Source organism: Pipistrellus kuhlii, unplaced genomic scaffold, assembly GCF_014108245.1.
Source record: "Pipistrellus kuhlii isolate mPipKuh1 unplaced genomic scaffold, mPipKuh1.p scaffold_m20_p_6, whole genome shotgun sequence".
NCBI lineage: Eukaryota > Metazoa > Chordata > Mammalia > Chiroptera > Vespertilionidae > Pipistrellus > Pipistrellus kuhlii.
Window position 1 is genome coordinate 31,295,988 of NW_023425562.1, and position 26,938 is coordinate 31,322,925.

General features: G+C 35.5%; 1 protein-coding gene across 5 annotated transcripts in view; it reads left to right on the top strand.

The window, feature by feature from the left end:
- DLGAP1 (DLG associated protein 1) overlaps window positions 1-26,938 on the top strand; it is a 572,027-nt gene that overhangs the window by 72,956 nt on the left and 472,133 nt on the right. For all 5 annotated transcript variants that reach the window (XM_036418494.2, XM_045574247.1, XM_036418496.2 and 2 more), the window contains exon 2: window positions 9,087-9,248. The gene's annotated coding sequence lies outside the window, so the exon portion shown is untranslated. The remainder of the gene's footprint in view (window positions 1-9,086; window positions 9,249-26,938) is intronic.

Here is a 26,938-nt window from a genome sequence, read left to right on the forward strand (position 1 = left end):
TTCATCATGAAAAACAAAACAAAACAAAACAAAACAAAACACAATGGCAGCAGAGAGCCTTTTATAATGAAGAAATAATCTCGTGATGGAGACAGTGAGAGCTGCCAAGTGCCAATCATGGGAGGCTGCAGCCGGCTGGGGACCAACAGTTGTGCTGCGGTTGTGTTTCTCAGTGTGGGGCTCCCTCTTGAAGCTGCTTGTAATGACTTGCCTGAACAGATGTAGCCACTTCAGGTCACTGGGAAGGTGTCAGCTCCGGAAGGAGATCCTCACGGTGTCCTGACTTGCTGCCCCTTGCTCAGGGGAAGCCTGTTTTGAGCCAGTGCATCCCCTGGGACCTTGAAAGGAAAAACAAGACAAAAGAAAGCAAGAAATAAGTGGCCCTGGGTCCTGGAGGCAGAGTGAACTGGAAAACAGCAGAAAGCTTCAGGGTGCGGTGATTTGTGTTTTAAATGTCATACACTTCTGACATCATTTAAAACAGGAGAGTCCTTGAGAGCCAGACATGTTGCCCACATTCTTGCTTTCTGGTCTTTGGTCACTGTACTTCATAGAGGGCCTTTTGCCTCATAATTTTATCCAGGCTTTTAGAGAATGAGTTAAGGAGCATCCATAACTCCAGGCTGATATTAGCATAACCATAGAGGATATTAGAGTTTGATTGTGCTGAAGGCTCAGAACATCACAAGACCCTCTTTGGAGCTTAGGAATTTGGAGCCCCCTATATGAAAGTAATGGAGAGTCACACACAGAGGGTCACTGGTAAAGAAATATTAAGTCAAATAAGAATAAGAGCTTACACATTTCCGTAAAATACTGCTCATGAGGATATGTTTTAAGGACAAAAGGTAAGAGTGTACAGAATTCCAGGTGGTAGTTGTGGGGGAAGGGAATGTTGGCTTTTCTTAATTCACCTGGAGAGCTCATGGGAAAGATAAGATGTCAGGTCTGTCTACATGGATGAGAGATTATTTGACTCCTCAGATATGATGGAAATTTCAGGCATCCAGCTACTTTATAAAACAAACAGGAATCACAGAACATTTATATTTGTTTAAGGAAAGCTGTTGAGTGTTCCTCACAGTAAGTAAATGTGCTCAGAAAATGTCATTAGCTTGATCAATAGACTTTGAAAAGGATGAGGGGATGGCTGTAGAAGCTACGGTAAGAGAAAGTGGTGTGAATGAAAGTGCTAACTGCGCAAACTCGCAGGATAAGGTGTAGAGAAAAGGGAGCATTTTTCTCTGAAGGCTGAAATTCATGGCATGTGTAATAAAATGGACTTGTCACAGTGCAGTTAGTGTCTAGAAGCCTAGTGCAATTTTTGTTTTAGGTTGCAAGAGAGAACCTTCCAAATTGGGGAAGAAAGAAATTTGGCAAGAAATAGGGAGTTGAATTCTTGTTTTGATGAAAGTGGTAAATGCTTCTGAACGATTGGGTAAGAGTTTTGATGTTTTTACAAAAGTTGTGCAAAGTTTTCTAGAAATAGTAGTATGGATATTTTTCTTCGATGATCATGTTATAGTTTGGCACATTTAGAGTTTTATTCCAGATTTCTAAGGTAAGTGTGGCAAGACAAATCTGTGAGATATGATTCTTTTATTGCTTATAACTACAGAGAAAAACACTGCACTTAAATGATTAAACATGTCAAAACAAACTCCTTATAATGGAGGATATTAGTTTAAAATAGTAGCATAGTTCATACAAAATCTATCAAATATATAATAATAAAAGCATGCTAATTAGACCGGACAACCAAATGACCTTCTGGATGTCCTTCTGGACGAAGCCGTAGCAGTGGGGACTGAGGCAGAGGTGGTTAGGGGTGATCAGGCATGCAGGTAGAGTGGTTAGGGGCAATTAGGCAGGCAGGTAGGCTAGCAGTTAGGAGCCTGCAGTCCCAGATTGTGAGAGGGTGCAGGCTGGGATGAGGGACTCACCCCCATGCATGAATTTCATGTACTGGGCCTCTAGTAAACAAAATAAATTTGAGCCTAGTATAGCTAAATATAACTTAAATTAATGATGGCATTATATATTAAATCTAGGATATTCATGATGGAATTCTAATATTTTGATAAATAATCAGTCTTATTTTTATTGAAAGGAGTAAGAATAAACTGAAGCAGAAATACATAGTTTAGATATTGCTTATCCTTACTTTATTATCAAGTGCTATAGATTCGAATATATCTTATTGTGCTGTGTATATATAGTATGAACATTAGATAGATTTTGAGTCAGAATGATCTCAGATTTTAGCATGTGTAATAAAATTATTTATTTCAGAACTCCTAATACCTTACAAATGATGACTGACCCTGAAATAAATAAGTATGGCTATTTTAATAAATTCTTACAAACCAGAAAACTCCTCCCCAAATATGTCAGGCTTAATTTTCTGCTCCGTGGAGCACAGCTAGGAGGCTAGCAAAGCCCAGTGACATTTTCCACAGTGTGAGTTGCCAACCATTAGAAGCCTGTGGCAATGTTTAAATTTACAGCAAACAAGCTAACAATTGGTTGAAGAAAGGATTATGTAATGCGTTAACATTCCTTTCTGTAGCGTTCACATCACTATTGGAGAGAATCCTAAAGACAGAACTGGTGACTGTCTGCTAAGGTAGCATCTCCTTATAGCTATGAGCCGATATAGCCTTTATGCTCGGTTATTTTGGCTCTCCTCCCCATCCTTTGCTAAGCTTCTACGAAATGGATCATATTGGAGCGTGCTCACGTCAGTGTGTGTTAGAGCTGTGATTTCAGTGGTCATTATTTCTGCAGAGTGGCCTATATTAATTTCAAAGTCTCCTGGAGAGCATTAATTAGTAAGATAATTACATGGTGCTACTTGGCTTATCATATTTCGGTAATTAGTTCCAACCTTCAAATGGAAATGTTGGTAATGGCAATAGGAAGAGTTCAGTTTGGAGGAACTGAGAAACTGTATTTACTAGATGAATACAGTAGAATAAAAGTCAAAAGAGAATCTCTACAAAAGAGTTTGTATGTTCAGATATCCTATTAAAGTTCTAGGAAAATGTGGTTATCCAAATGATCAAATTGCAGCTACTCATTTCCCCCTCCCTGGATCTGTAAATGACATTTGTGTGTATGCACAATAATATCTCATTTACCTGGAGATGGTATTGAACAGAAGGGTGATAAATAGATTTTCTAGATAATTGGAACACATCCTAACTGCTAGACTTAATTTATTTTATTGTTTTGATTTTCAAAAGTGACAGTGTATGTATTTCCCAGCTTTTTCCTATCAGAATATGGTGATCATAATTGCATCTTTTCCTTTTGCCTTCAGGTTGTTATCCTATGGAATTTAGGAAAGCAGTATGTTTATGTCCAGCCATGTCCGGTCCTGTAGGTGGTATAAGGGCTCATAGAAATCCTGATTATCTCAGATCAGTACTTATGTGACTCATACTCACATTTCATATGTTGACTATGGATTTAGTTATATTATAATCCCCTTCCACAACAGAATGAGAAATCCTTAAGGAAAGGGACTGTATATTGGTATGTTTTGTAAATTATTGACAGTATTACAGATGAACCCCAATTTTCTCCTCCTTGGCCCTTGACCCTCCCAGCCTCCGTCCTCCTCCAAGCCTATCCTGTACTAATGTCTGTGTCCATTGACTATGTATATTAGTTCTTTGGTTAATCTCTTCCAGACCTGCTGTCCCACCCTCCACAAGATATGTCAGTCTGTTCTTTAAGTGAAATTTTCTCAGAGAAAATAAGCTCATGATTGCTGTTTAAAAGATTTCAAACTAATGCCCAGCCAGTGTGGCTCAGCAGTTGTGCATCAACCTAGGAACGAAGAGGTCACTGGTTTGATTCCTGGTCAGGGCAAGCGTTTTTAATTTATCAGGCAACATCTATTCAAAAGACCCAGTTTATTGTTTTTCCCACTATTGTTTTGACATCTTTGTTATAAATTAGGTGGCCCCATAAGTGTGGTTGTATTTCTTGATTCTCTGTTCTGTTTTATATGCTATTGGCATAAAGTTTTTCTTAGACACTTTTATTTATTGGGGTGATGCTCTCATTTTCAGGTCATATTGCTAAATTTTATTTTCCTTGTTGATCAGTCTTACTAAGAGTCTCTAGAAACAATTTTTGACATAGTTATTTTCATTATATATCTTTTTTAACTCAATTGATTTCTGTACTTATTATAATATTTATCTATTGTCTTTGAATTTAGTTTGCTCTTCTGTTTCTAGGGGCTTTTAAAATGTTTTTAAGCTTTCATTTTAAAATAAGTTGGGTTAGAAAACATTTAAAAAATTTTACAAAGTTTCTATATACTCATTGCCCAGCTTTACTAAATGTTGATGTATTACATAAACTGTGGCACAATTTTAAAATCATGAAATTAACATTAAAACATTCTATAAAGATTCTTTAAATTTTGCAGATTATACCATAAATGTTATTTTTTTCTAATTTAGGATTAAATCCAGTATTATACATTGAATTTAGTTCTCATGTCTCTAGTGTCCTTTGATTTGGGGAATGTCCTTAGATTTTGTCTCTTTTCATGACCGTGACAATTTGGAATAGTGCTAACCAGTTAATTTGCAGTGTCTCTAAATTTGAGTCTGTCTGATGTTTCTTCATTGTTAAGTTCAGATTACTCATTTTTGGCAAGAATAAAACAGAAACAAAGATGTGACAAAAGTGTGTCATATTAGGAGAAACACACATGATGTTGACATGTCTTATTCTTGGTGGTGTTAAGCTTGAACACTTGATTGTGATGAAATCTGCCAGTTTTCCCCACTTACATTTTTTCCTCTGCAGATAATAAATATTTTGTGGGGGAGACAGTTTGAGACTATGCGAGTATCCAGTTTTCGCATATACTCATTTTAGCCTCTATGAGTGATTCTTGCCTGTGCAACAACTATTACTGGGGTATTTGCAAGATGTTAATTTTCTATTTGCATCATCCCTTCTATATTAGTTGAATTCTCTGGCTGGTGGTTCAGTTGGTAAGAGCCTCATCCTGTACACCAAAACGGTTACAGTTTAATTCCCCTTCAGGGCACATACTAGGTTTCAGGTTTGATCGCCAGTTGGGGCACCTAGGGGAGGCAACCAATCAATGTTTCTCTCTCACATTGATGTTTTTCTTTCTCTGCCTTCCTCTGTCTTTAAAATCAATAAACATATCCTCAGGTGAGGATTTATAAAAATAAACTGCTTTATTCTTATTTATTCATTCAAATAATTATTTTGGGGATGAATCAAGAATATATAGATTTTATTCCACAAGATGAAATTAATTATTGTTTGTTGTTCACTTTATCGTAGGTTTGGCCATTGGGAGCGCCTTCGGGCTGACTCTTCTGTCTTTTTGACATATCATCAAATTTTGAGCAAGACTGGCTGAGAGACAGTTCATTAGGTGTCATCTCCAGCTTAGACTGCTAGACATTTGAGTGTGTTGAAGATGATTTATAGAAAGAGTAATTGCTTTGACTTTTCATTCTCTCTAAAGCCAAAGGTTGGCAGGGGTGCTGAGAAAAGCATCAGAGGTTGGGAATGCTGGATGAGTTATTCACAAAATGAACAAAATTTACTCACTAAGTGAGCAATGTAGAATGCCCAAGATGGTGGTAGATGATAAGAGTGGGTAGAATGCAATGAACTGCAGGGAGTCTGGAGTTTCTGAAAGATACCAGTGTTGGAGATTATGGGATGTTTCCGAGTCGTGAGAAGCTGAACTGAAAGAAGAATCATTGCAGAACATTCCAAGGGGTTTCCCAATAATTCCTCTCAGCAGTTCCCAAGTGAATGGTGGGAGTGGGGAGGAAAAGAGGGAAGGAGGACCAGTGAAGGGAGAGAGGGAAGGAGGGAAGGAAATCCTGCCTCTCCAGATTGAAGGGACTTGGAAAGGAGACTTCTTCTGGATGAACATTACCACAGTTACCACATCTCACAGGTGGGAAATGGCAGTAGCCTGGGGCTGATGGGTGACAGAGACAAGCCTGGAAAAGGCCTTGCATGATATAAGCATAACCAATGGACAGAGACAGCAGAGGGGTAAGGGCATGTACAGGAATGGGGTGGGAGGGCAATGGGGGATATGGACACATATGTAATCAATTAAAAAAAGCACAAGGAATAGGAATATCCCAATAGATAATTATCACTCCAAGTATCCAAAGGCTCTGTAAAGATAATTGAAGGAAGAAAAAACAAATGTGATGACAAAAATAAGCAAACATGCTCATCATCATCAGGAAATGCAAGTTAAAATCAAAGCAAACCACAGAACTAATTTTCTTTGCCTACCAAATACCAAAAATTTAAAATATAATAGGTATAACCAAATGAGAGTGATGATATGAAATTCCTGTTGTTCCCAGTCACTATTGGTACAAATACCATACTTAAGAAGACTATCAGTATACAATATTATAAAGTGTTTATTAATTTTGAAATTCTACTTCTGAGAGTGAAGCATAGTGATTAAGAATTCTGAAATAAGCCGAAACCGATTTGGCTCAGTTGTAGAACGTAGGTCTGCAGACTGAAAGGTCCCAGGTTCGATTCCGGTCAGGGGCATGTACATTGGTTGCGGGCACATCCCTGGTAGGGGGTGTGCAAGAGGCAGCTGGTCGATGTTTCTCTGTCATTGACGATTCTAGCTCTCTATCTCTCCCCTCCTCTCTGTAAAATATCAATAAAATATATTTTTAAAGAAAAAAGAATTCTGACATAAGAATGCAGATACTGTAGTTAGACTGGATTAAAGTCAGAGTTCTGTCACTTCATACCTATATGGATTTCAGCAAGTCATGTGGTTCTTTTTGCCTCAGTGTCCTAATCAGTAAAATGGGATTAATTATAGTAACTAGCTTAAAGTATTATATGGGATATATTGGCTATATTATATAATGCTCCCCACTAGGTTCTGGTTTCTTAATCTTAATCTTCAAAAGAGATTTGGGGATGGATTTTCATACATCAAAGATATTTTAGATCTGAATTTCATAGTAATAAAAATATTAAAAGTTAAACTTTTATGTAAAATGTGTATTGCTACTTTATTTAATAAAGAAAATGTTTATAAACTACTAAACCTTGAACTGTTTATATTATGTCATAAAATAAATAGGACACAATATTGTGTTATGACTCCAGAAAAAAAATAACTAACCATAGAAAAATAGTCTAGAAGAAAAATATTCCACATTATTAGCAACAACTATGATGATATGGTAGAATTATAATTACATATATTTATTTATTTTATACTATTTGCATATTTTTAATAAAGATAGTAAATTTACAATGAAAAAGTAATTTTTATCAACTTGACTTTATGGTCTTAATCTATAAATTTGACTATAAGCAATTTGAAAAGTTGCCTTTTTTGTTAGTTATATTTTGATGGAGGTAAATGTCACTAAGTATCTTATGATAGAGAGGCAAATAGAGAAATTTCTTTGAATATTGTTTAAATTTGTTTTATGTGCTGAATTTTTGCTGGCTAATTTTCATCTCAGTCACTCTGCCTCTTAAAATTTAGTGTAAGTAAATGTAAGTCAAAGTTTATAAAAGAAATAGATTTTTTAATATTTTAATATTTAATAATTTAAGAATTAGATTTTTTTGTGTTTGTTGTTTCTCTGTGAACAGAATCAAAATACAACAAATCACCCCTCTAGTACAAAAGTGTTCAGAAGTAGCAAGGACTTTGATAGTTTAAGTCCCAACTCTACTCCTTTCTTATAGTTGACTTTGACAAATTACTAGTTCCCTGAATCTCAGTTTTCTAACTTTTAAAACGGAAATAATATCCCATTTAAGGATCAAGTGAGATAATTTTTATATTGTACTAGAGGCCCAATGCATGAAATTCGTGCAAGAGTAGGCCTTCCCAACCACGGGTGGTGATCTGAATCCCTCCCTCACAGCCACGGTGACTTCCTTGATCCCATGGCTACAGCCCTGACTTTTTTTTGAAGGACATCCAGTCTAATTAGCATATTAGGCTTTTATTATTATAGGTGCTCAATAAGTGGGCATGCTCTCTGCCTTCTTTCCTAAGTTTTAACCAAGAACAGAAAAAAATGTAAGGGAAGGAATAAAATATAGGGAAGCACTATTTATCAAGCACTGCTAAAAGTACTTAACTCATATTAATTGAATTATTCTTGTCACAGTTCTCTGCAGAGGGCCTACATAGCTTGTCCAAAGAACAAGCTATGCTCTTTGGCTGGGCGGAAACATTAAGCTTGGTGATCTGACCAAGAGCCCATGCTCTTGATGACTTGAGTAGCCTGCCTCTGAATTATGAGTTAAAACATAAGAGTAAGGCTGCTCTTCTTGTAGTTTTCCATCTATACTAATAAAAGCCTATGTGGCCCTTATGTCCTCAGGCGATGCACAAGATTGCCGCCACTAGATGGCTGCCAGGGGAGGGCAGGTGGGGGCCATCAGGCCTGCAGGGGAGGGCAGTTGGAGGCAACCAAGCTGGCAGAGAAGGGCAGTTGGGGGCGACCAGACTGGCAGAGGAGCAGTTAGGCATTAAACAGGCTGGCAGGGGAGTGGTTAGGGGGCAATCAGGCTGGCAGGCAGAAGTGGTTAGGGGCAATCAGGCAGACAGGTAGGCGAGTGGTGAGGCCAGTAGTCCTGGATTGTGAGAGGGATATCCCAGATTGGGGAGGGCGCAGGCTGGGCTGAGAGAGAAACCCTCCCCAAGTGCATGAATTTTGTGCGCTGGGCCTGTAGTGTATAAATAATAGTGAAAAGTTAATGATGAAGTTTGGCCAATATGGCTTAGTAGTTAAGCATTGACCTGTGAACTAAGAGGTCATGTTTCGATTTCCTGTCAGGACTCATGCCTGGGTTATGGGTTCAATCTCTGGTGTGGGATGTGAAGGAGGCAGCTGATCAATGATTCTTTCTCATCACTGGTGTTTTTAACATTTTCTCCCTCTCCCTTCCTCTCTGAAATCAATAAAAAGTATGTCTATATTTTTAAGAAGGTAATGAGGAAGCTCTGCTAACAGTGGCATTTCTGTTTTGGCCCCTCTGTATTTCAGCACATAGTGAGCAGTGCTCTGGGGAGCCATCTATGATTACAACTTGCACCTTTTCTTGGGACACTTTCTTGAAAGGATCAGCAGACATCCAATTTACTCAGATCTAATCCCAGATTAATGGAGTTTTTGCAGAGCTGATTACACTTGACTTACCAAGAGTGGGTAAGTGTTTAAAAATACATTTGCTGTTTTGCAGGTGATATTTGATGTCATGCTGTTTGGAATATTTCTGTCTTGATATAAATTGGAAAGTTATATTAACTTAAGTAGACACATGGTTGGAGGGAAAATTGGTTGCCAGAAAATGGTACATTGATTAATATGTTTATCATGAGCTAAGCCCACACTGATGTATTTAAAGATACTTTTATTACTTATGTGAAGTCTAATGAGTTTACATTTAGTGTAAGGGGAATTTAATGACAAACATTCTTCTTTTAAAATATAACTGCAAACTGTTTTATGAAACCTGTAATTGCTACAGTCTATGTTGTTTCTGCAGCTATAAAATCAATAACTGTAAAACGGAAAGGCTATTTCTTTTAAATTGGTTATGGTGATGTTTATGCAAATCTTTCCCTGTGAGCTTTCCCTACCTGTCTTTCTGGGGCATATAGTCTTACTTCTGCATATCTTTTCCTCAATGTCAAACGTTTCTGTTCCAATATACTAACTTGCCAGTCACTCTAGTCAAGGTTAATTAACAAAACAGAGACTTGGGACTGGGGTGGGGAAAGAGAGCACTGTTGAATCAGATGGAATAGGAGTCGTTACTGCAGAGAAAACGTGGGAGGTGAAGAGGATCGCAGAGGTGACTCTTCCTCAAGCATACAAATGATTCTGCATCTCAAATCCACGAGATTTGAGATGAGTCAGTGCCTCTTAGACATAAATAGAAAGATATTTATGTACTAGACCTCTCAAAATGTGCATTTGCCTATTTTTTCAAGTATTTTATACAAACTGTAGGGAAAGGATATTCCCAAAAAGTCCCTAGTGTGCAAAGCCTGATAAATGGAAACATGAAAGTGGGTGCCCCTGGTTACAGCACAATGGCCGAGAACATCGGCTTTACAAACAGATCGGTTTCTCTGGTTTGAACACTTACTCCCACAGTTTGGTCATGAATCTGGGGTAGTTGTACAAGTTAAGTGAGCCAATTTACAAAGAGTGCTTAGTATTGGACCTGGCACACAATACATCTTCAATAAAATGGATGTTACTATGTTAAATGATTATACAGACATTTATAAGGATATTTGTAACTTTGCCAGTCTTCGATTTTAATAAAGTTTTCTTTATACAAGCTTTAATTTGTCATCTATAAACTCTCTTACTATGTGGAATTTTCTTTATTTTCACCTAGCCAATTATAATTGAGAAGACATTACTATATTTTTCAAGATTATTTTTTTTTTCAAATCTGGCATGTATTAATTTCTGAAGGGCATTGATATTTTAAATTTTACTAATATTGATATAAAACCTGTAGTTTTACAGCATCTTAATATTGGGTAAATTATCTGACTTTTCTAAATTTTATTATATTTGAAGTGAGAAAAATAGAATAGCTATCCAGGACAATTTTTTGTAAAGATCAAGTAATATAATATACAGTGCATGACAAAGAAGTATCCAAGACATGTGAACTATTATTAATGATACTAATATTATTATTACAAATATTTTTCTTAAACATATTCTTATCTACCTTTGTCAGATTGCTGATGCTGTCAGTCTTTAATTTGTAGAACTTGAAGCAGGATATTCTATAGAATTTTTTAAAATAGCATATTAATATGTACAAAATCTCAGGTCACTTTAAGTTTTGAAGACATGACTCACCATTTTATACACTTAAAGTACAATATATTTAATTTAAACACAGATGTCATTTCATGACTTTACTAAATTATCTTCAAGGACAACTGCCTTTAAAACTCCTTAAACTAGATTCTTTCCAGAGGACATTATATAGCTGCCATTTTAAATTGCTTCACATTTTGATGATTCTTAGTGTCAAAGTTTGGCTGTTCCACCCTTAATTTTTCACCTTTTAAAATATTCAGCCCACCTTTTGAATATATAAAGTTATAAAAATAAATACTAGGTAATCAGGATACCATCAGTCTCTACTAACTACTTTATCTAATCTTTCTGAATTTGTATTCTGTCTTATATCCAATGTTCTGAATGCTTAGAATTTGGTTTCATTATTCAACCTTAATGCCCAACTCTGATTCAGATTATATTCACCAGTGAATTTTAGGATCATTTTGACCCCATCTCTAATAGGAAGATCTGATATTGACCATGCAAAGCTATGCACCGGGGTTGATGATAATGTTTTCTATGAATTATTGTAAACAATAAAATAAAAATTTTTGTTTAGATTTTTTATCTTTGATTTTTTTCATTATTTGCTTTATTTAAATGAGTTAGTTGTATGAGCAAATATTTCAATACATATCTAAAGATTTATGACATATGTAGAATTAACCAACAAAGTGAACATTCAATAGAGCCAATTAACTTATATATAACCTGGGCCTATACCACATATATATTTTTAAATATATTTTATTGATTTTTTATAGAGAGGAAGGGAGAGAGATAGAAAACTAGAAACGTCGATGAGAGACAAACATTGACCAGACGCCTCCTGCACATCCCCCATCGGGGATGTGCCTGCAACCAATGTACATGCCCTTGACCGGAATCGAACCCAGGACCCTTCAGTCTGCAGACTGATGCTCCACCACTGAGCCAAACTGGTTTTGGCTAAACCATATTTTTTTTTACAAGAATAGTACTTTACTTACGTATTTTTCTTTTGTTTGGACTAACTGATAACCCTCTTTATTAATCATAATTGATAATAAATAACTAGGTTATTTTTATAAATCTTTACAAACTGAGGTCTAGAAGCTTCTAGATCATCAGAGCCAGAGGAGTCATTTGCTGCATACAGTAACAGGGAGATGTTTTCACAGCAACAAAATCAGGTTCGGAAATAGGTAATTCACAGGGATCATATTGCCCAATCAAGAACTTGAGATATTCTACTTCCTTTGATCAATTTTTATGAAAATGGCATTAAAGTTCTAACAACTACAACAAAAAGTTAATTGGTACTTAAATTGTCATGCAGTGTAAGATATGAATTGAACTGACATAGGGGTCTGTTCATTTAGTAATGTATTTGGTTAGAAATGAGTGCCTTTCATATATGATAGGCATTGATATTAGGATTTAAAGGAAATGCTTGTTATTATTTTTTTTAATCCAAGAATGTTCTCAATTATGAAAATGACCACAAATTCTATATTAATGGTAGTGTTACAGATCTTCCCATCTGAAGTGGGTTGTTTTGGTCAATTGGATGTAGCAGAAGTGATTGAGTAGTCTTGAAAAGTTCTTACACAGTGGACCTTGCCCTCTTGATGTTTTTAATACTTAGTATGCATGGGGAGAAGCACAGGCCACCTGCTAGATGATGAGAGACATGTGACCCCATAACCAGCCAACTGCCATCTAAGACCAGACCCCCAAGCCTACTGTCAAGCTCATCTCAAATGCCTGAGCCAATCTAGCCAATATCAGCTGAACTTGACCTAGATCAACAGAATAGCAAGGCAAGCATATCATTGAGCTAATTAAATGGTTGTGAGCTAGATAAATGGCTGTTGTATTCAGCCATTAAATTTTTGGGTGGTTTGGTAAACAGCAAGTGTAAACTGATGCAGAACATGAAAGTAATGTACCGTATTTTTCGTACCATAAGACGCACTTTTTTCCCCCCAGAAGTGTGTGTGGGGGGGGAAGTCCCTGCGTCTTATGGTCCAAATATAGCCTACACATATACTGTAAAAAAAAAGTTTTTTTACTTGCCCGGCTCTGTGTGGTCTCTGTGTGCTTGCCCGGCTCTAAAATGGTTCTAAATGCTGCTGTTTACTTTACAGGGTTGATTACATGTGTTTATGACTGTGATGTTGGGTTTTAATGCACATAAAATATTTTAGGACACTATTTGTTTCAGAATCTTTTTTTCTTCATTTCCCTTCTCTAAAAACTGGTGCGTCTTATGGTCCCATGCGTCTTATGGTCCGAAAAATACGGTACTTTTAAAACATATAATATATGGTTAAATATCACCAACTTCAATTACTAGAATTTGCTGACAGAGAAATTTTATCCAGTTGGGAAAAATTGAGGAAAAAGAATTTGGCTTTAAGTTCAACTTTAATTCAAATGATGTCCTATTTCTACTAAATTACTAGCCTTCCCTCCAATGCAGGCACTTTGAGGTGACAGCCCAGAAACAAATCTAAAATGTTCTAATGTTCCTGTCCCTTATATTGTCCCATTGTACTTCTCGTTTTAAATTCAGATCAAAAGAAGAGTTGAATTGGGTTGACATATTTGAATGAGGCCTAAGAAATGTGCTTTTAGAATTTCTTGTTTTCACAAAATTAATCTTTACATTCATATAAATAAGTTTTTATTTTACTAAGATTATAAATTTATAATCTCAAGTTTATACACTTGCTATTACTCTTTCCTTAGCTCTTCTATTTTATGGTGCACAAAATATCATTCTTCTCCATTTGAAATAATAAGCCCATAATTTTGCTGTTAGATATATGACAAGAATGTGCCAAATTGAGAGTTGTTGTAACTAATTACTAATCATGATGTGTCTAATGAAAATTGTGATAATACTAGTATATCTCGTTAATAGCATTTGAGCTAAAATTACAATTAATATGCTTTTTATTTCTACTGAAGTCACACTATGCCATTTAACTCTCACTCCCCTTCAGATCATGGTCAAAGAAACCTTCCTCAAATAAGCCTGTTTACAAATTCAATCTATTTCAGTTTACTATGGGTTTTCAAAAAGCTGTGTTTCTTTCTTCATTGGACTTTTTCTTTAAAAAAATGTTTTTATTGACAGAGAGGAAGAGAGAGATAGAAACACTGATGAGAAAGAAACATCTATCATCTGCCTCCTGCACCCTCCCTACTGGGGGGGGTCAACCCTGCAATCCAGGCATGTGCCCTGACTGGGAATCGAACCAGTGACCTCTTCATGCATGGGACCATGCTCAACCAACTGAGCCACACTAGATAGATTATGAGACTTTTTCAATGAATATTTAGTTTTATTCAATGATGTCAGTCTTCTTCATTGAATTGTAAGCTCCTTGAGAGCATAGATAAAACATCTTTAAACTTTCCATTTTATTTTCAGCACACAATGCACTGTCTGATATTTAGTATGCATCAAACAAATATTTATTGAAAAATAAGTTAATGAAGAGCTTTTATTTTGCATGCATAAGGTCTTAGTTTAAATGGTAAGAATAAAATTGCTGAGGTGAATTTATTCCATCCAGAGACAACTGCTGAAATTCTAAACAGAAAAATAAAGTAAAAATAGATAAATAAATCTAGAGATATTCCATATTCATATATTAAAAAGTCCAATATTGTTAATGTTGCATTATATCCAAAGTGATCTATATTTTCAATGTAATCTGAAAATCTCGTAAGTCCTTGCCAGGTAGATCAGTTGGTTAGGGTTGTTGTGCCAAGATTTGTGGGTTCAACCCGTGGTTAGGGCACATACAAGAACAACTAATGAACATATAAATAGGTGGAACAGCAGGTCTCTCTCTCTCTCTCTCTTTCTCAAATCAATAAATTAAAAATAAAATATCTTAATAGATTGACTATTTGATTCTGTAATGCACATGATATCACAAAAAGGGGGGGAGAATCAAAATAATTTTCAAATAGAAAACCAATTTGAACTTACAGTACTTGATTTAAAGTCTTACCATTAACTATATTAGTACATTATAGATTACATTAATCAAGACAATGTGGTGTTCAAGTAAAAATATTTATAATGCTCAATGCGGAAAAAAAGAGAAAGTCCATGAATATAGTAAATTGAATTTTGCCAAATTAATTCAATACAAAAATGCTGTTTTAGTAATTAATGATGTTGGAACAATTGAATATCCATGTGGGAGAAAAATGACATGACTCAACCATTAACTCACATCCTACACAAAGACTGATTCAATCTGGTTTATTTACCTATAATCTACAACATATGTGGGAGGGGGAAAAACAAAGGAGAAAATTTTTGTGAATTTGGGTGAGGCAAAAACAATACGTCTTAAAATGAAAAAAAATTAATAAATTGGATTTTTTAAAATTAAAAGATATTGCTTTCAAAATACACTACTTAGAAAAGTTAAAGACAAACCACAGACTGCAAGAACATATTTGTAAAACTGATGATAAAAAATCTGTATCTAGTATATATAAGAATTCCTAACACTTAATAACAACCTGATATTTTTTAAATGTCATCATTTGAAATGTCATTATTGAAGATAAAGGAATGGCAAATAGCTATTGGCTAGATACTCAACATCATTAGTAATTAGAGAAATGAAAATAAAAATAAAAAATAAAATCATTTATGACTTGCTGAGATGGCTAAAGTAAAAACAGGACTGACAATCACAAAAGCTAGCAAGGATGAAGAGCAACTAGAAATATCATACGTTACTAGTAGAAATGTACAATGGTGGAACTTCATTGGGAAACAGTTTCACAGTTCAAGTAAAGCAAATACTATCTGTGTGTCCCAACAACATTAGCACTAGGTATCTCTCCAAGAGAAATGAACACACAAGGTTACACAATGACTTGTAGTCAAATGTTCTTGGCAGCTTTATTTATAATAACCAAGTTCCCATCAACTGGATGCATAGGTAAAGAAGTTGTGGAATATGGATATAATGTGATGCTATCAGCTTTTATAAAGAACAGATTATTAATTCATACAACATGAATACATCTCAAAATCACTTTACAAAGTGAAAGAAGCCAAACTCAAAACATTCAATACTATATGATTCCATCTACATGAACCTCTGGAAAAGGCAAAACTACAATGACAGAAAAGGCAAAACTACAATGGTTTTCAATAGCTGGTAGTCAGGTGACAATATAGACTACCAATGGGCACAAGGGAACTTTCTGGAGTATAAAAAATAATCTATATACTGATTTAGATGGGGTCTATATAAGGGCATACTTTTTACAAATATTATTAGGTTGTACATGAGCATTAGTAAATTTTATTGCATGCAGTTTATATTTCAACGAAGTGCATTTTATATAAATGGTTGATTTTCTACCAAGACTTGCGCATAACTCATTACATTTACAATCTTGTGTAATTTCCAATTCTAGATCTTTAGATTCATTAAAAAATTACAGAATTTAAAAACTCTTCGTTACTTAAAACTCTGTAGAATAAAAAATATTGGGGAAATATAATTGTCTAAAACAATATTGGTATTCAGTTCAGCCAACTTGGCTCAGTGGTTGAGCGTTGATCTATGAACAAAGAGGTCATGGTTTAATTCCCAGTCAGGGCACATGCTTAAGTTATGGGCTCGATCCCAAGTGTGGGGTGCACAGCCAATCAATGATTCTTTTTCATCATCATTGATGTTTCTATTTCTCTCTCCCTCTCGCTTCCTCTCTAAAATCAATAAAAATATATTTAAAAAAGCAATAACATTGGTCTTCATAAAGAAAATATTCCTGAAAATATTCCTGAAAAATTACTACCTGCTACCTCCTCATTTTATTACATAATACCCAGAATCACCTAATGTCTTAAGTGATAAAATGTATTGATAGAATGTTCTTATATCAGTTTCTAAATTTTCATAATTTGAATGAATTGTTTTAATATTTTCCCCAAATGACTATCGGTTTGGCTTTCACTTTTCTTGGAGGGCTTAAAATCTATCTTTGATGTCCATATGGATACTATCAAGTTTAGAAATTATTAGTGTCTTTAGAGTTTGATTTTAAAGTAAATGTGGCCAGTGGACTAAGGGACTGATTACTAATTATTACTAGTAATCTTAGGTAATTTTTTACTTTCTTTAAGTTGGAAGTTGCTAGAGATAAATCCTCAAATTGTATGAGAAGCAGCTCTGCTATTTTTCACTGTTGTTAAAGGGTCAGTGACAAACTGTCCCCATCCCCAGTCTTGGAGCTGCTGAGTGTTTAGTAGCTGTCTCTCCTTGTCAATGATTCAGTGATTTTGACCATGAGCATGAAGCTCATTAACTGGTAAAATGATCACGATCATATAAAACTTGTAATTATGTAATTTTTCTTATGGCTAACACAGATTGATCTTGTGCAAATTATTCCTGCTAATTCATTTTCTATCACTATTAATCACATAGAGGGTGTCCAAATAAAGTATACACACTCTGAATGATTATGTCAGTGTTTATTAACATATAGCTCATTTTCAAAATTTAAAAGAATCTACAGAAGTTAATTTTTTTTTGTCCCTGCCTGTTTTCAATTTATGACCATTCTGGTTCCGGCACTGCTGATGACACAAAGCAATGAAATCACAAACATCAAGAATAATTTCATTCGGCATTTGTGCCATAAAATCTATCTTTTATATATCCCCTTTAAAATGTCTAGTGGATAAATTTTCTTTGTTCAAAGTTTAGTTTAGCTTCACTCATTATTTGAAATTGGTTAAACCTTAAAAGATGTGAAAATTAAATGAGTTTTCAGCTGTTAAAGTGTATATACCTTTTGATCTGTGTCCTCCCAAAAATGTATACACACCTTGAATAATTATAAAGGTAGTGTTTGTACTTAAACTGTGTTTTCAAACTTGCAGTAGAATTTTAGGGTGAATTTCCTTTGTTCAAAGCTTTTTTCTGACTGAAAAAAAAGAGACATTAATTAAGCTATCAGCTGATTAAGTGCATATACATGTTTCAGAACACCCTGCATATTCATAAATTTATAGTGAATATAAATTCTGACAATCCTGAGGAATCTAAATTTTGCATGTTGAAAATGATGTTTTTTTTTCTCTTCTTCCTAAATGCTTAGTCCTCACACTGAGAGATGAGAAAAAAGCACTGATAAAATTGCTTTTAAAAATAATTTTATCTTATGAATGATGACAAAATTAATAACCTTTTTGTTGTATCTAGTGCTATTTATTAAACATATCTACTTTTCCATTCTTAAATTCAGGAATTAAAATAGTCATAAAGGCTATTTTAAAGTTAGCACCCAGAAAGGCTTCATTAGGGCTCACAATGCATAATAGATACAAGGAGAACAGTGATTTTAGGTAATTTTAAAAATGTATATATTTTATTGATTTTTTTACAGAGAGGAATAGAAAGTTAGAAACATTGATGAGAGAGGAACATCGATCAGCTGCCTCCTGCACACACTCCTCCCCCCTCCACTGGGGATGTGCCCGCAACCAAGGTACATGCTTTTGACCAGAATCTAACCCAGGACCCTTGGGTCCGCAGGCCAATGCTCTATCCATTGAGCCAAACAGGTTTCTGCCTTAGGTAATTTTTTTACTTTCTTTAAACAACATCAAGAATCTTGAGTTAGTCTGTTTTTTCACTCTTATGAGGGTTTTTCTCCTGTGTCATTATTTGTATGTGTGTGTGTGTGTGTATGTGTGTGTGTGTGTGTATAAAACTGTAATTAGTATTTTCACCACAGATGTCTTTTTTAAAGCTTGGAAAGGGCAATTTTAATTCATTATAAATGAGGGCAAGAATGAATTAAAATCATACTTTTTGATTGTGCTTATAGGAAAGACAGTGTTGATTGTACAGCCCGCCATTTGACAGATCTCTTTGGCTGTATGTATTTATCGCCTACTCAGTTTTGCTATTTCTTTGGTTAAGAAGAATTTCAAAATTTACTGTGCAAGTGTGCTCAAGAGAGCAAAAGAATTACAGCTTGAGACCATGAGAGAATATATAAAAATATATTAAATTTACAGAGACAAAAAAAATAGGTTTAATTAAGCTGTTTGGCTTGAATACATTTAGGGGGAAAAACTGCGCTCATCAAATTGCCATCTTCCATATGTGGAGCTGGTATGGTCAGTTTCCTTAGCCCTCCTCCCATCCCAAGCTAGAATGATGCAATCAGCTGTAAACGTGTGGGAGGAATAAACAGTGGGAATGTGAGCAATTTACAATGTCTCTGTCTTTCCCAGAACTGCCTCCTTTCAAAGCATGCTGTGATTAGGGGGGGAAATGTCCGCAGCAGCACCTTCTAGCCTGCTCCCGATAGTATTTTTTAAAGTGATTCTACTGGAATTTAATTAACAATTGATAATAAATTCTTACCACAAAGTGTTAATAACAAAGACACAGTTGAAGGTAGAAGGAAAGGGAGACAAATGATGGGTCAATTTCCCTCTAGGAGTGCAATGGGCTGAGAACTGACCAAAAGGGGATAGATTGGCCCCATAACAATCTTTGCTGGTAGTGGCCTCTGTTCCCAGGTGTGATTGACAACAAGTATCTTTGCTAGTCCCTCCCCTCCCCCTCCAACTTTCGTGGGCTGTGTCTATTCTACCTTTGCTCCTTTCTTGTTATTGCTACTAGGTTAATTATAATGATATCAGGCTTAATGCATTATTTTAGATTTTTGCCTTCGCTTGAATTGGGCTTTGATTTTAATGCCATATTACAACTTTCAGATTTCCTACTATCTTTCACACAGTGCAATTTTATGGTTCATAACTTCAAATCTTAATCCTTATTCTTTATAAAACTTTATAAATTATGCTGTGTCAAGCAGTAGTAATGCACTGAATTTTTCTTCAAATTAAGAAGGGTGAAACTATAAGAAAAATGTTATTGTTTTAATGATGTCTGAAATAAAAAGAATCCTGGGAATTATCCGAGTCATTTGCTATATCTGGATGCTATGATATGCCTTTCTTTTTAACTGAGTCTTTCCTTTTTAGTGTTACCTCATAAGCAGAGAACTACTCCTGTTAAAAAAAAAAAAAAAAAAAAAAAACGTTTAGTCTTTCTACAATTATTAGTCACCATTTTATATGTTTCCAACTGTAATATCTGCTAAAGTTTGCATTTTATCATTTTTGGTGTCAAATTCTAATTATTCTTCAGCTCTTTGCCTTTATCCTCCATCCCATATTTGCACTTGAGATTCTGAAGTGAAACAAGAGAGATACTTAAATAGAAACATAATCATGAGTGAATAGGATGTATGCAACTCACTTTGGAGAGCTTGTTCACTTTTAGACTTCTTTGATATCCATGAATTCAGTGGGGAAATTAGTCATGAAGTAGTGACTTCTGAGTCCTGAGAAACATATTTTACCTTCAATCTTTATTCCCAAGCAGCAGAAAATAGAACAAGAAATATACTCCAATGCAGGAAACTACATTGAATAAATTTTGGTAAAAAAAAAGATTAAGGTAACTCCCACCATGGTATTTTAAAAATTATAATACTTTAATTTTAAATAGTTTAATTCAATAATGGTATATCTATTCTTTTCTATGTCATATATCGGGTCTAGTAATAATTAATGTCGTTTTTTAACATTCGTTTAAAACACATGTGTCAAACACAAGGCCCGCGGGCCAAATCCGTCCCGCCAGGCCTTGCAATGTGGCCCGCACCGCGCTGTCATCACTGCACTCCGCTGCGTTTCCATCACAATGACAGTTTATGACTGTTCAGTAAACCATTCGGCCCGCGATTTAGGCTGGATTTTAGATTTTGGCCCCTTCTCTGATTGAGTTCGACACCCCTAGTTTAAAATCTTGCTTGGCATTGACTTGTATTGATATAACCTTCAAACACGTGGTATTTACAGAACGTGTGAAGTGCAATTAACAAGTTTTGCTTGAAAAAGTTTGTGTTTGGTTTGGTTTTTGTCGCAAAACTAGGGCTAAGAAGATGGCGGATGAAGAGCATATTCGGCACTGCATGCTTTATGAGTTCCAATTAGGAAGAAAAGCAAGTGAGGCTGCAAAAAACATCTGTAGTGTTCTTGGTCAAGATGCAGTTAGCGCCAGAAAATGCCAGCGTTGGTTTGAGAAATTTCGCGAGGGAAATTTTTCGTTAGATGACAAGAGTGGTCGAGGCCGTGTGTCCAATTTTGATCAGAAGCTCTTCAAGCTCTTTTGGTGCAAAATCCTCAAATTACCCAACAAGAGCTTGCGACAACTTTAAATTGTTCACAAAAAACAATTTCCAATCAATTGTGTGCACTTGGCAAAGTCCAAAAGTTTGGAAAATGGGTTCCTCATGAGTTGACCGACAACAACCGTAATCAAAGAGTCACAATTTGCAGTTCGCTCCTCTCTCGTCAAAACCGTTTGCCGTTTTTAGAGCAAATTGTTACCGAAGATGAAAAATGGGTGTTGTATGTTAATTTGAAAAGGCGGCCTCAATGGTTGGACAAAAATGAGGCTCCGCAGCCCACGCCAAAACCTGACTTGCATGCGAAAAAAGTGATGTTGTGTGTTTGGTGGAATTTTAAAGGAATTCTTCATTATGAACTTTTACCATCTAACCAAACCATTACAAGTGCAGTGTATAGTGCCCAACTGGAAAGGTTAGCCCAAGCTTTAAGAGAAAAAGAACCCGCGCTGATTAATCGGAAGGGCGTAATTCTTCACCAGGATAACGCACGACCGCATACTGCAAGAATCACTGCTGAAAAACTGCGCCAGTTGGAATGGGAAGTTCTCCCTCAACCTGCATATTCTCCTGATATTGCCCCTTCCGATTACCATTTGTTTCGTTCTTTGCAAAACTTTCTTCTTGGAAAAAAATTTAATAATGAAGAATGCCTCAAAAATGCATTGACCGAATTTTTGCATCAAAAACACAAGAATTTTACAACAGAGGGATTAAAATGCTTCCTGAACGTTGGGCACAAGTAGTAGAAAACAACGGCAACTATATTGTTGATTAAATTTTGTTGTATTGTTTAAATAAATTCGATTTAAAAAAAGGTATTAGAAAACGACATTAATTATTACTAGACCTAATAATAATTTGTCATGACCTGCCATATGTTATTAGAGCAAAGTAAACATGGTAATAATTATAGTCCCACAAGCAGATCATATCATTTGGAAAAGCTGGTACCAGATGAAAAATTGTATAAGCAGGTGAACATGTTAGTAACAGAATTCCAACAATAAGTACTGACTAGGTGTCCCAACAGGTGCAGAGCAGAGAAGCAGGAAATCTAAGGTCAATAGTGTGATATGACCATATGTATGAAATGGGAAAGCATATAGATTTAATCTTTATGCACAGCACTCTTTCAAATTTTGATTGGAAATAGTAGAAGTTGGACAGATTTCAAAATAGGCAAGTGACATCTCCAGTTAGGATGTCTCATGCCCAGGGCATCTCTCAATGCGGACAGGAGGCCTGGGTGGAAGTGATGTAGTAAGAATGACTGGAGTAGGGTAGAGATTGCTAGTAAAAGATGCCCCCCCCCACAAAAAAAAGCCCACAAAACACACACACACACATGCACACACAAAAAAGAAAAAACCCTCACCATAAAACCCTGACGCAGAGGCGGCAATAACAGTCAAGATCCATGTCCTGAATAAACTAGCAAGCTCAGCAGGGATATGGGCATGGGGGGAAACATCATGGATCTAGTGACCAAATTGTGGCATAAGGTATACAACAAGTCTTAGAAAGGTTGATCCTGATGATTTAAGTAATAACCAGGGCACAGAACAGTGCCAGGACTCCATGCAAAGTGACAGTGTTCATCTCAAGTGCCTTCAGTCCTTCCTGACATGGCCAGGATGTGGCTGCTGCTGTGCAGAGAGTGCAGTGGCAGAGACCTGTGGCTGACGCTCTTCGTCCATGGGCTTCCTTCTTATCTTCTGTGCTTGGAGACCCCTCTACTCAGCCACCGTCCTCCTGGACTCAGTTGCAGCAGGGGAGAGAAGCATGGTGTTCTGGGTTGTCCCTGAATGAGACTGTGCCAGAATGACAGCTGAAGCAGAGCTTCTACCTACAGCTGCGCCACCCTAGCCTTGCCTGATGACCCTCTTCCCCATCCATCCCATCATGTCACTTTACCATAGGAAGGGAGGAGAGACAAGCTACTTGTTTTCTGTGTTGTACACCTGTGTATAGTAAATAGAACTTGTGGTATTATGACATATCAGGCAAATAATGTGAATATTTATAAACTGTATTCAAAATGTTTTTGTATTTTTATTAAATTCCTTTAATATCTGCTACGTAGGCCACATTACCTTTTCTTAGTTTAACTTTGAAAATAACTTTATTTAAAAGCTAATTGAACTTCAAACTGATTTAAAAGGTATAATTGCAATGAATTTGGTCATTAGAGGCATAATAAATAACATTGAATGCATAACATCTAGAAGATTATACCTTTTCCCCTTGTCTACTTTTACAGAGAATTTAAGGAAATTTACTGTTTAAAACTCCCATATACCAATATAATTAGAGAGTATTCAAAAGACATATCAAAAGCTCATTAACAGGAGAATGAGGGAACTTTCAGTACCAGAAATGTTTGTTATGACAACTAAGCATAATTCACTGTGAAATGTCTATGTAGTAACATGGTTACCTGTAGAGTCCATATTCTTGAGAAATATGTAGATAACAACAACAACAATATTAATTAGATGATCTCTGAGTGCATAATAATCTGGCCACTTGGTATATATATTAGAGGCCCAGTGCATGAATTTGTGCATGGGTGGGGTCCGGCCAGCCTGGCCATGGGAGGGGACATGAGCAGTTGGCCGGCCTGCCTGCTGGTCAAACTCCTGGTGGAGGGGACAATTTGCATATTAGCCTTTTGTTATATAGAAAGGAGGAGAATATACACTGAGTGGCCAGATGATTATGCATTCAGAGGTTCTAAAACTCTGGCCACTCAATGTATATCCCACTTACCGTATACCAGGTACTATTATAAGCACATTGCATATACTATATGATTAACTTCTTATAACTCTAAAGTTCAGTTTACAGTTACTATCCAATTTTGCAGATGAGAAAATTAAAATAAGTCACTTGTCCTAGTGAGGAAAACCTAGGGAGACCTCCCTCCTGGTGTGATTCCAGGTCCTATGCCCTCAACCCTCACTCCCAATTATTAAGTGAATGCCCATATGGATAATATTTTAATATTATACAGAATAAATTTTAATTTAATTCTCAGATTTTAATGTTTGGGAAAAATACGGATTTGTTCTTTAGATAATGTTTCTAATAGTGTCCATCTATAAACCATGAAGGAATAACAATGTTTAAAATTATTGATATCAGCAAATTTTCTTTATTTCTGTAGACTCTGGGTATTTAATTATGCTTTTTTTTTTAATCTGGCTTTTAACTTTTTGTTGTTTTTTTTTCCTCTCTTCACCACTATCCATCCCACTAAAATAGCTGTCAACAGTTTTTGCCATAATCATTCCTGAGGCTCTGTTTTCTGGATGTTCATTTAAGGAACATTTATTGTATTTCCTTTCCTGGGCATTGGGCTAAGCCCTGGGGGGAAAATGGGCAGTAAGAGCAAAACTCCTGTTTTTTTTTTTCTTATAAAGGTTATATTTTAGAGGGAGAGACATGCTACAAATTACAATTTTATGATTGTGGATTTAATTACAAGTACAGAAATTCTATGAGACTGTAAAGCGAAGAAACTTTATATAGTGGGGGATCTGGGAAACCATCAATGAGGAAGTAATATTTGAGTTGAGAATAAATAGAATAACAAAAATTAGAAGTTTGCAATTTGGGAAATTGCAGAGGTTTATGAAATCTTTCTAAGTCCTCAGAGCAGCTGTTGCTTGTTTATATTACCAGATGCTCTTTCTCAGATCCCTGTGCATTATTATGTGGTATTAGTGTCTTCCGTGCAGTTTCTAGACATCAGAATCTGCTTACCCAACACTCTGAACCAATTTAATGCTAGTTTGCTCACAATTTAACCCTCAGGCATTTGGAAAATCAGTTTCCCAGTGTTTTGTATATGCAGGACTCTTGGCGTTGCTTTATTTACAACTGCATGAAGAAGATGGGTCTTTCTCTAGCCCACAAAGACTTCTCTTCTTTCTCTGCTCTTGGAGAGACTGAAAATTTTGAGGCTGGCTTCTGAAACCGCTGTCATTATTTTTATTCTCATCCGCCTGGTGGGGGAGGATGTTCTCCATCTGACCTGCAGACATTCCTCTCCTGAACTGCCTTTCTCTCACAAACCTAACTTTATCCAGCATAGAAGTTTTGTAGAAAAAGTTATAGTCATTCCTTTCTTATCAATGTCTTTATTCAGTGTTCCTGCAGCATACTTCCTAGGCATTTTTATTTTATTCTATCCTTTGGTGAAGTTCAACTTGATACCCTTCTTTTTCAACTGATGAAAATAGTAAATGCGATCATTCCAGGAGCCTGTCATCCTGCCCTCACAGTTCCCAGTTGATGAACTCTCTCTTTTTTTAAAATGTTTGAATTTCAATTTCTTATCTCAGGTATTCTTCTAAGCCAGAGTCAATTTGTAGGAGAGAAATGATGACCATCCTGGGCTTTTGACTGATCAGTCTAGTACTTTAGACTTTAAGCTTTCTCTAACACCATATTTTGCTAACACTCAGAATAATAAGATTTTACAATTAGTTTGAAGTATTAAACACATTCTCAACTAACCCGGATACATTTCCCTTCAATAGCCGATGGCTGGCTGGCTCTCTTCCTTCAAGTCTTTTTTGCACAGATAGTCCTTTTTCAACAATGCCTACTCAGACCTCCCTGTTTAATGTTCCAGGATCACTTCAACTGCAGCTCTCCAGCAGTTTTCATTAACTAACCCATCTTTGTTTTTTTATGTTATTCCATAGCACATAGCATCTTTTAACCTCATATAAAGTTACTTATTTATTACATCTACTGTTTATTGCCTGTCTTCTGATTCTAGAGTGTAAATGTGGCAGATATTTACTCTGTTTGCTGATGTGTATATGCCAGTCACCATGAACACTGCAATCAACAAATATTTGCTGGATGATTTAACATAATAGATAAAAAACATTGCAAGCATTTAGTAGAAGAATAAATGGGCCATTTTAAAATTGTATGTAGAAATCTAGGAAGAAAAGTGAATAAATAATGTGGAAAAGCAAAACTGGAATGATTTTTTGTGTGCATGTATAAGCATGCATGCTTGTGTAGTTCACAGCAAAGTATTAATATTAATATTTACTTAATAAATCATTTTATTTTTCCTATACAAATTTTCCAAAGGCATTATTATACTTAACATACTAAAAACATTTATAGTTGTTTTTTTCTCTTTAACATGGAATATTATGTATAGTATAATAAAACATATATTGATGTGTTTATCGATGTTAGAAAGAGAAGAAGGGAGAGAGAAAAACATGGATGAAAGAGAAACATCCACCAGCTTCCTCTTGAACACCCCCTACTGGGGATCTAGCCTGGAACCCAGCTTGTGCCCTAACAGGAATTGAACCAGTGACTTCTTAATGCATAAGTCAATACCCAACCAACTGAACACCACTAGCCAAGCTAAAAGCATTTATATTTTCATGAAAATTAGAAATAATAAAAAATTTCTATCAGTTGGTATAGAGCTTATTATATAAAAATTATTAAGTATGAGATTAGTAATAAAAAGTATTCAAATAAAACTAATATAAGACTAAAAATACGACAATTAAGTTTAATAGTTTTGTCAGGCAAATAGTTTTATGATTCAACTTCATTTTTCAAAATTGAAAAATCCTCAATACTATAGTATAAACTTTGTTTAAGATATAGTGGTTAAGACCATGAACTCAAGAATCAATATGTTCAAATACTAAATTTCCACCTTCTTAGTTCTGAGATATTGAACAAGTTTTAAAATACATCTCAATTTTTGTCTATAA